The sequence below is a fragment of the Hippopotamus amphibius genome, chromosome 8, assembly GCF_030028045.1.
Source record: "Hippopotamus amphibius kiboko isolate mHipAmp2 chromosome 8, mHipAmp2.hap2, whole genome shotgun sequence".
NCBI lineage: Eukaryota > Metazoa > Chordata > Mammalia > Artiodactyla > Hippopotamidae > Hippopotamus > Hippopotamus amphibius.
The window spans coordinates 127,796,594-127,813,492 of NC_080193.1; the positions used below are offsets into that span (position 1 = coordinate 127,796,594).

The 16,899-nt window shown below is 40.5% G+C and overlaps 1 long non-coding RNA gene across 1 annotated transcript; it reads left to right on the top strand.

The window, feature by feature from the left end:
• Window positions 1-2,769: 2,769 nt before the first annotated feature.
• On the top strand, window positions 2,770-14,373 carry LOC130859316 (uncharacterized). Its single transcript, XR_009055184.1, has 3 exons — window positions 2,770-2,844; window positions 4,032-4,233; window positions 13,067-14,373. It is a non-coding gene; the product is annotated as an uncharacterized LOC130859316 (long non-coding RNA).
• The last annotated feature ends 2,526 nt before the right edge of the window (window positions 14,374-16,899 follow it).

Sequence of the window (16,899 nt, forward strand, 5' to 3'; positions counted from 1 at the left end):
TCTCCTGTAAATCTGGGCACAGCTGAGAGCAAGGACACCCAGGTCAAGAAATCCAAGGGCAATGGAGAGCTGCTTTGGTGAGAGTGAGGTTGATGGAGCAATGCTGTCTTTTTCTTGAGATGGATATATTAGGTGGTCTGTTTGCCTTGCTAGTGAAGAATGCTTGGTGTAAATTCTTCAGCCCCCAGGATTTTAAGCAGCTTACTATTGGACAAAACTTGGGTTAAGGAACATCTCTGTGAGCAAGAAAGGATGAAGTTGGAGCCTTTTCCCAAAGGAGTTGATTATACAGAGGTGTAGGCTGGATGACTACGTCTATCACTTATTCAGGGCCAATGAAGTCACTTGTCTGATCCTGTTTACATAGTCAAAGTAGGTTATTCGCAGGTCAGCCAAGCAAGGCTCTCCACGTGCTTAAACAACACTGCCATTATGGTAAAAGCCATATTGGGTTGGCCAAAAAGTTCATTTGGGTTTTTCTGTACAATCTTATGGAAAAACCCAAACAAACTTTCTGGCCAAGCCAAAATTTGCCCAGCTATTATCTGACTTGCTAAATTTGCATTGGTCCTTCCTACATGTGCTTGTAACACCTCATCACTCCGGAAAACAAATGCAGCAACTTTTCATGCCTTTCTTTCTCACTAAGCAAAAATATTAAGTATTGGATTCCTTTTAGTGACTGTACCATAGAGATTTCCCTTAAGGATTCAAGTGAAAACAGTAAAAATATTATTCAATATATCATGTTTCTGGAAAGGTTACTACTGATTTTTATTAGATACACAGGCTGAGTTCCTTTAAGCCCATTTTTATTCTTCTTACAGGATTGGATCTGTTTGGCTTTTGCTTTCATCGCCTTTAAAAGATTTGTATGGCATGGCAGGAATGGATGTGAAACTCATTTCTAAAGAACTTGTCTTAACAGTAGTGTGGTCAAGCCGCACCCTAAAAAGATTTATGGTCTAGGAAGTCTTGTAATAGCTGGAGTGAAAAACTAGTTAAAAAGAAAGCCAAAGCTCCCTTGCAAATGAAGTGGCCAATTAACTGGGTGAAAAGGAAAAGTCTTTGCAAGTGCTTATTTCACTAACTTATCATTTTCAAGTCATTTTCAGGACAAGCAGAACTTACTCCAGTCTGATTTTGATGAATGGGAGTCGTCATTGCAATTACTTGGTTTTATGTGGGTTGTCCAGGACGCTTGAGAGTTTGTATCTGTATCATCAGAACCAGCATCTGATGGTTCTAACTTCAAGACCAACTCTAAATCCATTCCTTTATTTGGGGCCCCATTTGTCCTGAATGACAATGAGATGATTTTCCAAACTTGTTGGAATTGTGCTGTCAACACAAATGTCACTAGCAGGAAAGGATGCCTCATCAAGACTTCAGCGTTGCCTCATTTGCAGAGGGCGTTGCTAAACACCTTGGAAAAGACACCTGTCAGCTACTGCTTTTCTTTCAACACATGAGAACTCTTCCTGGGGCATTTTCCAGCAACTGCCTTTTACTCCTATCATCCAAGACTTGCCACGGAAACTTACATTTAGGCAATAACTCACTCTTGTCTGGCTTTGTTTCCTTGTCTCTAGGACTGAAGGGAGTAATCAAGCTTGAATCTTGGAGAAATTCCCAGTTAGTATCAAAAAGCAATCAACAAATTCAAACTGTTGGTGAAGTATAGGAAATGCAGAAGAATGGCAGTTAACTTTTTTCCCTCATGTTTTGGAATAAACTGACCTTTTATTTGCCTGATATAGAATCAGACCCTGTGCCCCAAATCCATGTTCATTTTGAAATCCTATCCTCCACGCAGTATCTCTTCCTGTTGTATTATTTTTTCATGTCTAGAACTGAACCAAAACTGTGAACCATTCAATAAACATTACTGGATACTGATTAAGTGCGAGGCACTGTGGAAGATAAAAGGTGGCTACAAATACTTTTATATATCTTTCATCGAAAAGTGGGGTCTTTGCCTCCTCCCCCTGACTCTAGGCAGGCTTTGGGACTACTTTGGCCAATAGAATATGTTCAGTGCCCAGGTATCAAGAAAATGGCAACTTCCACTTCTGTCTTTTGGAGCACTCTCTCTGGGAGCTCTGAGCTGCCATGTAAGAAGTCCTATTGCTCTGACGTTGCCATCCTGGAGAGAGCACTGGTAGGTGCTTAGTTCCAGCTAAGCCCAGACTGTGAATAAAGCATCCAGAGTCCTGTAGATGAGACCGCCTGGCTCAGCCCATGTTTCCAATCCACAAAGTCATGAGATATCATGATTACTGTTTTAAGCCATCCAACAACCTCATATTAGGATAAATGTTCTGCTAAAATCTCAGCTCTAATGCTGCTTTGAAAAACTGAAGTGGCAAATGAGCTAATGTGAGTAAAGAGCTTACCACAATGGCTGGCCCCTAGTAAACACTCAGCGAGAGTTCACTTTTGTGAAGTGTTACTGTAATAATATCCCAACTATTTTTTTGTACTTAGCTTTTGCTCCTTGGTTCCGTGTTTCACATCACTGTTAGAAACAGTTTCCCAAAGCATAGTCATATATTTAATATAGCAAATATGGCTAGTTGTCTCTCCATTAAGAAATCCTGTCTTTTTTCCTCTATAACAGAACCTTTGGATACTACTTGGGTATATGGAGGCACAAACTAAAGACTACATTTCCCAGCCTCCCATGCAGCTGGGTGGGGCCACACAACTAAATTTTTGGCCAATGGCAGTTAAGCAGAAGGGGTTGTGCAACTTCTAGGAAGTGTCTGTCAAGGGAGAGCCTGTCTTTCTCCTCTGTGCTACCTGGAGTATGTTACCTAGAGCCCACCTACCAACTTAGACAAGGTCAGCAAGGGTCTCATCCTTAGGGTGGCAGGGAATAAAGCTGGAAGGAGTGAGGGATCCTGACTCATTTGCGGAACTGCCTTAGCAGCCCTGGATTCCCATTTCTGGATTTTTACTTAAGGGAAAAATATCTTGTGGATTCAAGCTTTTGGGGGGGGGGGGGCAGGGGGGAGTGTCAAATGTAGCTCTATGTAATTTTAACTAAAACACCTACTACTTATTAAATGCAGACTATGAAGGTAAGTAAAACGAGACTTCTACTCTTCTGGAACTTCCATCTTCATGGGAAGATATAAATAAATACAATTGTAAAGGGCTATAGAATAGATGGAACAAATTTTATTTCACATTTTCTGTGTACCAGGGACATCTTTTCATTTAATATCTCATCTTGTCTTCACAATAGTCCTGTAAAATAACAGTTATTAAATACATTTTAAAGAAGAGGTAAAAGACTCAGAAAGTTTGGGTCATTTGCTCAGGGTCATGTTCGTAAGAGGTGAACCCCGAGTCTACGCCCTTCTCTTCTGGCTCCAGTCCGTCACTATTTCTACCATATCACATTGCAATAAGGAGGGTATTATTGAGGTTCAATCAATGAGATGACTTTTACAAAAATAAGCACATATTTGGAAGACACAGATGGGAAGGGAATTCTAGAAGGGAAGGACAGAAAAGCAGAAGTGGTACAGCACAGGCATGGCATGTTGGGAACATGGCAAGTCCTAGAGGGGCTGATGGAAAACTGAGGGGGGTGGGGTCTGATTATGAAGGGCTTTGAGCTTGTACTTTCTTTGCTTTCATACCATCCTTTTCTACTTTCTCATATTCTTAGGCATGCTCTCCCCTCTGAATCTCATTCTTTCTCCCGTATAAAATGAAAGTTGCAGTAACTCCGTGTATCAATCAGGGCACTTAATGCTAGCTGCTACGACAGTCTCCAAACCCTGATTGCTTGGCACAATGAAGGTTTATTTCCTGCTCTTATGAAGCCTAAAGCAGCTATCACAGGGAGCAAGGGCATGTGTGTGTGTGTGTGTGTGTGTGTGTGTGTGTGTGTGTGTGTGTGGTGAGGAGTGGAATTCTAGAATAAGCAGTGACTCAGGTTTCCTTAAGGCCATTTTATTTGTGGTGCTGGCATGTTCTGAGACTGCCTTGGAATTCTCTGATGGATTCTTTGCATTCAGCTGGCTGATAAGTAGTAAGAAAGTATAGAGGATTACACGGCTTTTGACGATCAGGCCTGAAAGTGGCATCCTTCACTTCTGCCCACATCCCATTGACCAGACGGAGCAACATGATTCCACCCCAACTGCAAAGGAAAGAAATGCCATTAGGGGCCTCTAGCAAGCATCAGCCGCATGGCTCCAACTTCTTCATGGAGGTAAGGTAAGGATTTTATATGTATGAGAGTACTCTACAAAACTCCTGGAGTAGAATTTGCGTTCAGGTCTCATTCCTTCGTGCTTGCATGTCCAAATCTTACCTAGTTTTTCAGTGCCACCTTCTCTGTGGAGCCATCTTGAATTCCACTCTCTTTCTCTCTTTGCGCATCTCACTCATTGAAGGTTATCTTTGTCTTCTCTTTCATTGCACTATTTGAATTGTTCTGATTTGCTTTGTACATCTTTTATCTCTTTATACATCTTTTTATTATATGAATATGTGACCATGGTTGGTGTAGTATCTTGCATATATAGTGTGCAAGTTGTGATAAATGATTGATACTTTGGAATAAAAAGAGCAATCCAAAAGATTCTAACTCTAGGGTAACTGGCTTATTCCCCCCAAACATACTGGAGTCTCTCATCACTTTTTTCTCCAAACATGCTTTGTAAGGATGACATAATGTTGAATTAAGCATGAAAATGGAAATCAAGACTATACAAAATTGACCATAAACATTGGTTGCTTTAGTGTGTATTCAGCCAAAAGAGAGAATAGAGACAGTAAGGCAAAGATAGTCATGGTCCACAGTGGACAGTCACCTCTCATTTGGCTTCATCTTCCACAAACCAGTCTCCTGGCTGCTTGAGGGCTGGGAAGGAGGGTCTGGGTTGCTTATGGTAAGACATCAGAGGGGCTTTGGAAATAGTAGCATCTGGGACTCTCTTGCCTACCTTGATCTCCTGAGGTGGTAAGGAGATGATTCTGTCAGAGGGAAGCCTTTCTGTTTCTATCTAGCAGTCCGTTGGTGTCTAATTCTGATGGCTTATGAATGCTTACTGTGGAAAAAAATCACTTCCCATTTATACGGAGACTTAGTTGCATATTTTTCTTATCTTAAGAATTCTAACATATGTTCTGATATAGCCATATTATTCTATTTCCATATGAAAGATACATTAAGTGGACAAATTTTGCCTCTCCAAAAGAATTCTCTATCAAATGATGTACGATATATTCCCTTAAATAACAAGATTCTGTTATACTGAAAGCGTGATTCTCTTTACAAAAATTCAGTTAACGTACAGCATTTTGAGAACTCTTGTGTAACATAAGCTCTTGCACTTACTTGGTGGGGTACTGGTTGGGCTCTGGTTGGTGGCGAGTCTGTCTTCTGGTCCATCTCTAATTCTTGCAGGTTTTAAACGAGATCATTGGCCCCACTTATTTTTTTTTTCTCACTTTTATTTTCCCGTTAGGGGAGCACATGGCTTTCAGATGGATGTGCTAAAGGAAATGCACCAGGAAGTCCCAAGCAGGGTGCAATCAGTCACTATTAATGCTCACAAGTATCAAAGCTACTTATGGATGGGCGATAAAACTGAATTCATGAAGCAGTTCCTTCTCCATGGGTGATTTCTTGGTGCTGAAGAACTAGAATTTCATGCACACTATGAGTGTCAGAACTCCACACAGCAGTTAGCACACTTTAAAGAACAGGTATTGAATTTTAGCTGAGTCTAGCATCATCTTTTTCAATTCCAAGGACAGCTGTTAAATCATAAAATATTTTGAGATATACATCTCTTGCCTCTGAGAGATTTTCTCTTTTTTTCTTTAATATCAACATCTATGAAATATTATGTGAAGGAGCTGACAACTGTAAAAATCAGAGGATAGTTAGCAGCTAGCTTTAAGTTGATATTAAACCTTTTAAAAAATCAATGATGAATGCTTTAAAAAAAGGGTTTGACGTTTAAGGAGCATCTGCTTAACCTTGTAACCTGCAGATAATTTGAATCTGGTTGATTGTGAAAGGAAATTAAAATAACACAAATCATTTGATGAAACCATCCTCATAGAATTCTAATTTAACTCAAATAATAAGTATTTTAATGGTTCTCCTGTGTGCTTATTTTTAGTCTCATGTTCTGTAAGTTACAAGAGAGTTGCTTTCATGCATGTGAAATGCAATTCTCTTCTTGTAAAAACTTGACACAATGCTTATCCATTTGATTTGATTGCGTTCGTGTGTTCATTAATATAATTGAAACATGTAGCTTCCCCCAAGTTTTCACAGGCTTATCCCTAATTAACTGTTGGCATTTTCTCACATTACATGTTAGTATAACTGAGTTAGGCCAATTTATTCATGAAATAGGAAAAAGTTGAGCAGAGGAAGGGAGGGGCAGGCTCAGCCCATTCAGTACTGATTATGGAGCTATGGGCAGTCCTTGGAATCCCTACTATTTTAACTGCTGAATTAAAACTTCCAGAAGAGAATTACATCGCCTCAGGTGGTATGGACTCAAGAAAGAAGGACTACCTCCAAGAGACAGTAGATAACACTTCACCAGCTGGGCCCCAGACCGCAAATCAAAGAATGCTCAATTTCCTAAGTACATTCTATGTATTTCAGAGTGTTTTTGAAGATGGATAGTGGTGATGTAACACTAAGATCTATGAGTTTGGAAGGAGAAAACAGAGATTCTAATCCTTACTTGGACACTTTTGAGCTCTGTGATCTCACATGAATGAGTTAATCTGAGTGTATTTCATCACGGGGCTGTTATGGGGGTTTGAATGTAATAATTATGCAATCAGTATACGCCGTTTCAAATACATGGCTTTTTTGGGAGAGGACATATCAAAGGTAGGAAATAAAATGCATAAAGGACGTGGTCAATAAAATAGAGGAGTTTTAAATAGGGATAACTTTTCAAATCAAATATTTAAATATCCTGCTTTTTGCCCTTTACAGTGTAATGTGTGGATATCTGACTAAAAGGAATTAAAGAACCCCCACTCTTATTTTTGCTTCTTGAGTATTATACTTGTTTCACCATATGATAAAATTAGATTGGTTACTTAAGCTAAACCAGTGAGATAAATTCATAGCAACCAAGGAAATTTTCATTTTTTTTAAAACTCCACTTTTTGTTTTAATGACATAAAAGAGTTTGGTAGGCACCCATTTCGAATAATAGCTGTATTACTTTTTATCTTATATTGCTGTCCCATCATATGCTTACATCTTTTTGGAAGGGGTCAATGTAAGTAATAAAACCAAAGATCTCTCAGCTCTCATCCATACAGAAGGAAAGATGTATCAGGGTTGCTATTTAAATGGGTGTAGTCAGAGGAGCAGTAGGTCACGGGGATTCTCAAGTCAGGGAAGAAATGATACTTCGGGTCTGGGCCTGTTCAAGCAACACTAGCAGCATCACAAAGACAGTTTACTCTGTGAAAACTAGTTTGTCCTAAACAGTGAATAACCACATCCTTCTGTATATCTGAAGTTGTCAAAAATCTGTATTGGAATCAGCAGATATCTTTGAAGGAGGGATTGCTGCCCCTTGTGAAATGAAAAGGCTAAAAGAGCTGAGCTTCCTGTCGGGTGGTTTCAGCCCTACCCTGGAAAGCTTCGTTAGACTAATGTCTTTTCCACACAGGTACGTTTTGAATTAAAAAAAAGTGTTCAATTCAGCTGAGTAAAGGATCTGTTTGCTTCCTGTTTTACCTGTTTTGGTGTTTTGCACTCGTCATAAATTAGGCAATTCCTCACTTTGTATATCACAGACAACAAGGAAATCACTCCTTATGTTATGATCAATTAGAATATGTGGTTTAAAAATGTGTTTGTGGGACTTCCGTGGTGGCGCAGTGGATAAGACTCTGCACTCCCAGTGCAGGGGGCCTGAGTTCAATCCCTGGTCAGGGAACTAGATCTCACATGCACGCTGCAACTAAGGAGCCTGCCTGCCAAAACTAAGACCCAGCGAAACCAAATAAATAAATAATAAAACAAACAAAAAAATAAAATAAAATAAAAATGTGTTTGTGAGACCTGCATTTGAATTGTGCCCTAGATTATTTGAACGGGGTTTGAGAAGGAAGCTTGCTAAGAGCTGTAGAGGGAACTGTGGTATTTACATAGTAGCTTCCAAAATCTAATTGTAATTTAAAATTAATTAATTAATTTAATATCATTAATAATTAATTAATTGTTAATAATTAACAGCAAAACATTCACTTCACATTGTTGGTCTCCTCTAACTGCCATCGCATTTTTCTCACTTCATTTGCTTCAAATAACTGTTCCATGTATATTACATTGAATTAGATATTTATTCTGAAGAAAAATGCCCTGAGGAAGGTAGAGGTTCATAGTCAACAAAGAATGGTAGGCCACACTGCCAGAATATCATGGATTATTCAGGAATTCAAACTCAGGAATTCAGTTCTTGAATCTGGAAATTGTTGGTGGGTGCTGGGCTTTTGGTTTTTTTCTTTTATATCTTCCTCTTTTTTTTTTTATTGGCTAAGTTTGTCTCAGATTCACAAAAGCAACGGCTGTGGAATTCTAGAAGTCTGAAGTTGGTTGTTCTCAATTATTGTTTCACATGAGATGAGAAATATTAATGAGCTTGGATTACCAAGAAATGGGACTATGGTGAAGACTTAGGATGCAGAGAAAAGGAGATGAAAAACATAGGCCCTTGACTATCAGGGATTTTAAAAAAGCTAATGGGAAACACTGAAGAAAGAAAGCATGAAAAAGAAAGGGGTTAAAAAAGCCAGTATAAAAATGAAAAATCAGATGGCCCATTCAAGAAGAAGCTGTGCAGATTGTTTCAAGTAATTCCAGGTGGAAAGCTGAATGGGAGAAAACACTGCCAGAGCAACACAGACGGGAAATGTAGTGCAGTTATCTTCACTGTGAATCTCAATCTCTCTGCAGGGTCCTCTGTCTCCTGCGGGTATGGGGGAGTGAGGGGGGTGTGGGGCTCCCCTTGGTTCTGAGATGGAACTGTGCATTCAGATGGGAGCTGTGGCTCCCGTTTGAATAAGTCAAAATGGAGGTAACTGGAACATCTATGTCTCGGCCCTGTTGCATAAGTCAGGGTTCTCCAGAGAAACAGAATAAATAGGATAAAAAATTATTTATTTACTATAGGAATTGGCTCACACAGTTATGGTGGCAGAGAGGCCCCATGATCTACTCTCTGCAAGCTGGAGACCCAGGAAGACCACTGGTATCCGTCCTAGAGTCTGAAGGTGGATGTCCCAGCTCAAGAAGTGAGAGAAGAAAATGCTCTCCTCCTTTTTGTTCTACTGGGGCCTCAGCTACTGGATGATGCCCATCCATGTGAAGGGGAATCTTCTTTATTCAGTCTACTCTTCCAGTGCTCATCTATTCCACAAACATCCTCATAGACACACCCAGAAATAATGTCTTACCAGCTATCTGGGCATCCCTTAGCCCAATCAGGTTGACACATAAAATTAACCACCACACTGGTGTGAAGGCTTGGAAGTTGGAGGAAATCATTTAAATACTTTGAAAAGTAAGAAAGCTGGCAGGTGTAAGAGGAGATAGTCAGTCTCCTTCAGGAGAAAGAGCTCATGAGCCCTTTGGTCCTAGGCTGGGAGGGCCAAGGACAGATCCCGAAAGCAGAGAAATAATCATTTCTTGAACCTGACTGACCAGCATCCCAACCATTTGTTTGTGAAGAGTTAGAAATAAAAAGCACCGTGTGGGGAGCATAGATGTTGGAGTTGGAAAGATCTGGTATTGAATCTTGGTTAACTCTAACCTTGACTAAGTTTCCATCTCTGAGTCTTGGTTTCTGCTTGGGAAAGGGGGAGCACTAATAACCTCACTGTGGCGTTGTCTCGTGGCTTAGAAAATGTATGTTAAAGCACATAGTGCTTCATTGTAGCGATTCGTACACTAGTAAAAGATTTATTCTCGCTCTAGCAGACTCTGCTAACCATCAGTGGTGGGGTCCTAGGCCAGTGGGCTTATCTCTTTAGGTCTTGGTTTCCTCATCTGAAAAGTAGACCAGGTTGGTCTATTCTACACTTTTGAGTGAGTGTCTCACACTTGCAGGTGCAAAGGAATCACCTGGGGAGCTTGTTTAAAGGCAGATCCTGATCCAGTAGGTCTGCAGTGGGTGGGGTTGGAGAGTCTGCGGGTCCAAAGCGCTCCCAGCTGCTGCTGCTGCTGCTGCAGGTGATGGTGCTGGCGCATGGGCCTTGCTTTCCCCAACCAGGGTCATCATCTAATGTCGAACCTGCTAGGATATTATGAAAAAACACACGAAAGTTGGACCCTGAGGCTCTGAGAAAATGAGATGTATTTTTCAGTGAATGGAGAGCAAGGCAGAGAGAAGCTGAGGATGTCTGGGAGGCGGGGGATTAGGCCCAGGGAGACTGGAATAAGTGACTGATTAGCGAAGGTGGTAGGTGTGGAGGTGGGGGTGGAACAAAACCAAAGTGGGTTGTGCAAGGCAAATTGCATCTAATTCCCTATTGCGTTTAATCTCTAACTGGGACTCAGCAGAACAATACAAACCCCATATTCTTTAATACTTTTCAAGGGGCACCAGTGTAAAACTTCACTGTTTCTGAATTTAATCCATTACAGGTTCCTATACCTAATGAAATTACAGTAATTCAACAAACGGTATAATTGCCCTAAATACTGCTTTTGATATAATTATGTGTAACTCACTGCAATATGCTATTGCATTCTATAATATAATTCTGACATATAATGTTATCATAAAATTCCTTATCAAATGCACACGGATAATGCAGTTTAGGTGTTACTGAAGTGTTGGTGTTTCCATTTGACAACATCCAGATTTTTTAAAATGATAAGAATGTAAATCTATTTTTCAGTCGTCTAGGAGTGATGAAGGGGACCAAAGGGAGAGAGAAGATCAAGGTTGTCGTTTCTTAAAGTGCGACCTATAGAGGGAGGGAGGGAATACGGGGATATGTGTATAAAAACAGATGATTGAACTTGGGGTACCCCCCCAAAAATAATAAATAAATAAATAAACAACAAAAAAAGTGCGACCTATAGATCACCTGCATCAGAATCCCCTGGGCCCTAGATAAAATGCACAGTCCTGGACTCCCTGCAGCTCTTACTGAATCAGAATCAACAGGGCAGGAAATCTGGACTTTTAGTAAGCATCCCTGGGGTTTTCTCATGTACCCTAAAGTTTGAGACTTTCTAATCTGGATTTTGCCCCTCTCCAGTATCATCTGGAACCCAGGCAATGGTAAGTCTTGTTGGGCAGAGGGGACGCTTGTGATCTCTGTCCCCAGCTGTCCACAGGATACTGCATATATACCCCCACCATGGCCCCCTCACTCAGGATGTTCTGTGCCTCATGCCAGCTTTACCACCTCTCTCCCTTGCTCAGGCTATGGCACCACCAACACATCCAGGTGCCCAGGTGAGACACCTGGGAGTTGTCCTGGCTCCTCATTCTAAACATTTCACCAATTATTGAATCTGGTCAATTTCACCTCCAATGTCAAAAATGTCTTCTTTCTACTGTTTCCCTCTTCTATCACTTAGATCACAACTTTCACCATTTAATCATTCTTTTAACAAATATTTATCTGCTAATCACCTATTGTGTTGTTTGAAGGTCAACAGAAGAAAAGAAAGCAAGAGTGAGGGAAAGAGAGTATTGGGGAGTTTTGGGTAGAGGTGTGACATGGTTGCCAAGTTCCCCCTGACCACCGCATTGAAGGAAGCCTGCAGAGGGGAGGAGTAGAAGCATGGAGAATGGTTCAGGTTCTAGTGCAGTATTCCAGGCAAGAGATGATATTGGCTTATATCAACCAGAGTGCTAACAGTAGAAATGGTGAGAAATCACTGGATTCTGGCTAACCTAGAGGTGGGACCAACTAGAGTATCTGCTGACAGAAAGGATGTGGGATATGAGAGAGTGAGCAGTCAAGGAGTGGCTGAAAGAGTCACTGCTATTAACCACTAACCAAGCTAGGGAGGCTGTTGGGTCTGTGGTGGGAGCAGGTAGGGAGATGGGACCTATTTGGTTATCATCTCTCGCTGGACCACCCAATGGCCTCTTACTTGATTTCTGTGCCCCAAGCCTTATCCTTCATAGGACTGCCAGAGTGTTCATGTCAATGAAAAGAGTTTCCACTCTCCTGCAAAAAATTCTTCAGTGGTTCTCTGTTATGTGCAGGGTAAAGTTTAATGGTATGGGACATAACAGTCTGTCTCCTCCCTCCCTCTCTAGTTTTCTAGCCTTGCGGTACCCTGTGACACTGATGTGCTAATAATTGCCCACAACACGAGATACCACTCTTCTCGCCTTAACTTATGCCCCACCCTCTGCTTAGACTGCTCTTCCCATGTCTGTTCCTTGAGAGCAAGGCTTAGTCATTATTTTATCCCCAGAAACGAGTACAGTCAACCGAACTAGAATTCTCATGAGAGCTTTCTGGGGGAGGATAATCATAATTACTAACATTTCACAGATGAAGAAATTGAGGTGATACAATTTAAAAAAATGGAATAAGAAAACATTATCCAAACTCTGAAAAATAAGAGAAAAATATCACCTACTCTATTAACATAAAATAGCTTTCATTTGCTCATATTATATATATTTGTATGAAGTTAGATTATATGTGCAATAAATCAAACTTTTTAAACTTAATATTATAGAAGAAACACTTTTCATTTCTTCATGGTCTTTATAATTTTAAATCCTTGCATTATATTCTAGCCTATGGATGTGCCAAAATTTAAGAGATTGCATTAGATTGTTGAATTTTTCACTATTAGCCTCTGTGTTGGGTATACTTTCCTAAGTATGTTTTGTTTTTTTTTTTGAGGTATAGTCTATGTATTTTTTTTTTTATTATTATTGTTTCTCTTTTTGGATGATTTCCTTAGGACAAGCTCGAGAATTAAAATGGACACTTTTTAATAACTATAATTTACAATGTGAAACAACATGTCAGGAGAGCTGTTCTAATGGGAACTTTCTATTTTTTTCAGGGTTATCTACGAAGGACAGGCTGGACGCCCACAGGACCACTTCAAACTTAGAGAACTGCTTCTCTGGAGCCTTGCAAGAGAACACGAGTATTGTACTACAATATCGAAGTCTTCCAGGGAAGGGTGGGGCCACTTCCATCCTCAGGAATCTGAGTTTTGGGAGGAATTTTCACCCCCGGCAGAGAGTTTCGCTTCCTCCTCTCCCTAAACTAAAATGATCCAGGAGAGCAGGTTACCTCTTGGCCATAGGCAGGTGTCCAGGTACTACCAGAAGATAGCAACTCCGCTAAAGATTGGTGGGTAATAAATACTTGCTGCAGAGTATCAGCAACCCTGAAATTTCAGGCTTTTATCTTTCATTCTAACCTATAGCATAATTGGCAAAAGCAATACATATGTAATAATAGCAAACATTAGTTATCTATTATATTATCTCATCTTCGTGGAAACCCCATATTATCATGAATCCCATTTTATAGATGAGGAAGCTGAGTCTTGGTGATGTTAGATGTCTTACCTAGGGGCACTCATAGCTAGTAGCAACAGAGCCAGGAATCTAGGATGCCAACTGAGGCAGAGACCATAGAAGGAAAAAATCATTATATCATAGTGTCAACATGGCTATTGACATTATTTTATCTAGTACAGTAATATTTTTTATGAAAAATTTCTTAAATAACATTTAACCAGAAGCCAGTTGGAAATGTGGTTCCCCCAACATTAAATTCAAGGTTGGGGTTTCACCTCCATCACTGAGTCTGAGGCAGGACGGAAGCTGTAATGCTCATGTCAGAAATCTGTTGTTTTCTCAAGTTTAGCTTCTGAGAAATTTGCAGACCTGTAAGAGATGAAAACCAGGGACCTTTCAAAGTATGATTGCTTACTTTTCAATTTCCATCTTTCAAGTAGTCTAATACTTCCTGGGACAAATAGAGTTTACTATGGAAATGTCTTCTTTGAAGATGCAATTTAGAGACAGACTTCTTGTACCCTCATTTACGAATGCATTGTCAACAAATTGCATGTATTTATTCAACTTGTCCAAATAAAAGCCAAATAAGGCTCAGAAATCAATTTTTTGGCAATTTGAGTTTCTGAGGCAGGGAGTATAGGAAAGACCTTGTGGGTATATTCTCCTTGGTTAAAAATTGAGTCAAACAAAAGGGCAAGAGGAAATCTGGAAGGGTGATAGACATGTTTATTTTCTTGATTGTGGTGATGGTTTCATGGGTATGTACATCAATTAAAATTTATTAAATTGCACACTTTAAATAGGTGCAGTTTATTGTATGTCAATTATACCTCAATAAAGCTGTAAAACCAATAAATAAAAACTGAATCAAGCTATATGTCTTTTTATCAAACTTGTTCAATACATTGACTTTTTTGTCCCCCTGAATTATGCAAAGCTCATCCACAAATGGCCCAAAATGACTCTAGTTAAAAACCATAACTCACTTTAAATGAATCTAACTGTTATGTAGGGGTAAATACTATAGAACTTGAGAATAATACAACATTTTGTTGAAACTGAGAAAATGTAAGGGGAACTAGATAGAGTTGTGCTTCTAGATCTGAGGCCTCATTTCTAGCAAATCCTGTTTCTGGCTGCTGTTGATGCACACCTGACTTTGTATTAGCTGTGTAAAACCAGAATTAAGCAGAGATGCTGTAGAAGCAGCAAAAGACTCACTGAGTCATGGAAAAGGGAGGGATATTAGAAGTTTATCTCCCTTATGTCTTTGGGGAGGTGTATATCTTTTATGGCCGAACATTCTCTTTATATTTCCATTCTCAGTGCTAAGTATTACATTTAGCTCTTCTTCATTGATGAAAGGTGTTGGTACAAAAAGTATTTGGTGAATCTGGCTTTCTACTGTGAAAAACAGGATCTGTGAAAAGACAGTGTTCTGTGACCCACAAGCACGCCTTCATTTGTGAATGGCTGCACTCAGGGTAAGAGCTCTGTATTTCCAAGGATTAGAAATGCCAACAAAGATATGTCATAAATTTTCTAATACATGTAGTAGGCCATTATTAATTCTTCGTCTTGACATAAGTAGCGTATTCCTTTGGGTAGAGACCTTTTGGTTCTACTCTTAAATCTCAGGAAAGGAGATCTATCTGAATTTAGAGAAAGGGAAAAAGGAATGAATATTTCTTGTGTGTCTTTTACAGGTGACCTCCTGAGTTTAGAACATTTTATGTCACAAATAGACCGCACAGTAATAGTTAAAACTCAGCCCATCTGTCCACGGCTTGACCAATTTATGACAAAATGAAATAATCCACCCCTTTCTATCCAAATTATTACAACATGAGCTCCCATTGGCCTTCTTTCCAGAGGTAAAGGCCCCTCAAAATATCTTCTCAGTTATTCCTGTGAATTGCCCAGGAATCTGGGCTCCTGATAACCAGATGGAAGTGTCCCTGAGAACAAGTCCCTCTAGTTTTTCTTTCTGTTCAGCCTTCTTGTCTTGGTGCCAGAATCTGCCCACACTACCGATGATGCCCATGAAATAGCCACGTTGATAGGCTCCCCCGCCTTTTTCAGCCCACCTCCAGCACCTGCCTATTCTAGCCCTGGGGAGGGATGACTGCCCTCCCTACTTACCCTCTGAGTAACTTGCGTCAGGCTTGTGAACACAGAGTGGTTCCTAACACCAGCAGGGGCCACTCTTAAAGCCCATAAGCCAAAAATCCTCCTTCCTAATCCCCACCGGCATCCCAATAATGGAGGCAGCTCAACCTCTACCAATGGGAATTCCCAGGCGTTCAGAACGGGGGTCCAATCAACTCCCAGTTCCAGAGAGAACCTGTCCTGCCCTCCTCCAGTGCATGCCCATTCATTTCCTGCTTCTGGGTGACTAACAGTGGGGCAGATCCGTTTCCTCCAGGACTTCCCATGCTCCCAATGAGAGCTCACCATGCATTTCCCTAAGATGATGGATTTGTTCAGCTATAGGTAATACCCTGTTGGGACACTTTCCACCCAGGGTGGGCTGGTACCCAGGGTCTTCACTGTGTCCCCAGAGTCAGGAGAAGAGGGGATCTGATCTGCAAATCCTTGAGAGTTCAGCCTCAGGTACCAACTTTCCACAAGAAAATGCCTGGATCCAAAAGACACAAACATCTCGCAGGCTATGGGTGGTCTAAATCTGGGTTTGGGAGATAGCCCTGCTGCGACTCCACGAAGAGCAGTGCTGCTAAGAAGCCTAATTGACATTATAAACAGCATACTCAATCTCTTATGCTGATGCCCTGGCCTTTGGGTCACTTCTCTTCCTTAGTGTCTTCCTGTGAATACTGGGTAAGCTTTCACATTCTATTTACATGGCTAAGAGGGCTCATTACAGTGGTCACTCCCAACGAAATGGAGGGTCTTCTCTAAAAAACAAATCCCATTTTCTTCTCTAGAGTGCAAAATTTGCTTGCCACCCACAAAATAGCAAAATACTACCTTAAAAGAAATTAAACTTTCCAGCTGCACTCAGATTATGGCTACCTAATTTGTGACTGTGACCCATTCTCATGTCATAATCAGGGCTACTTCGACCCTGATATAAACTCAGAGGGTGCATCCTAGTTGGAAGTGATTCTGCAATTGCTCTCTGAGTGAGTCTATATCACAGGACTTCTCTCTCTCTTGCAAAGTTGCTTCAAATTTTGAAATTATTTTTACTCTCCGACAGACTTAAGAAGAGGAAATACAGCATACAAAAAAAGAGAGGAAATAACAACATTAAGAAAACACAACCCTGTGGAAATAAAGCATGGTATTTTAGGCAACATGAGTTAGCTATGAAAGTGGGTGGGCTAACCTGCAGTTTCAA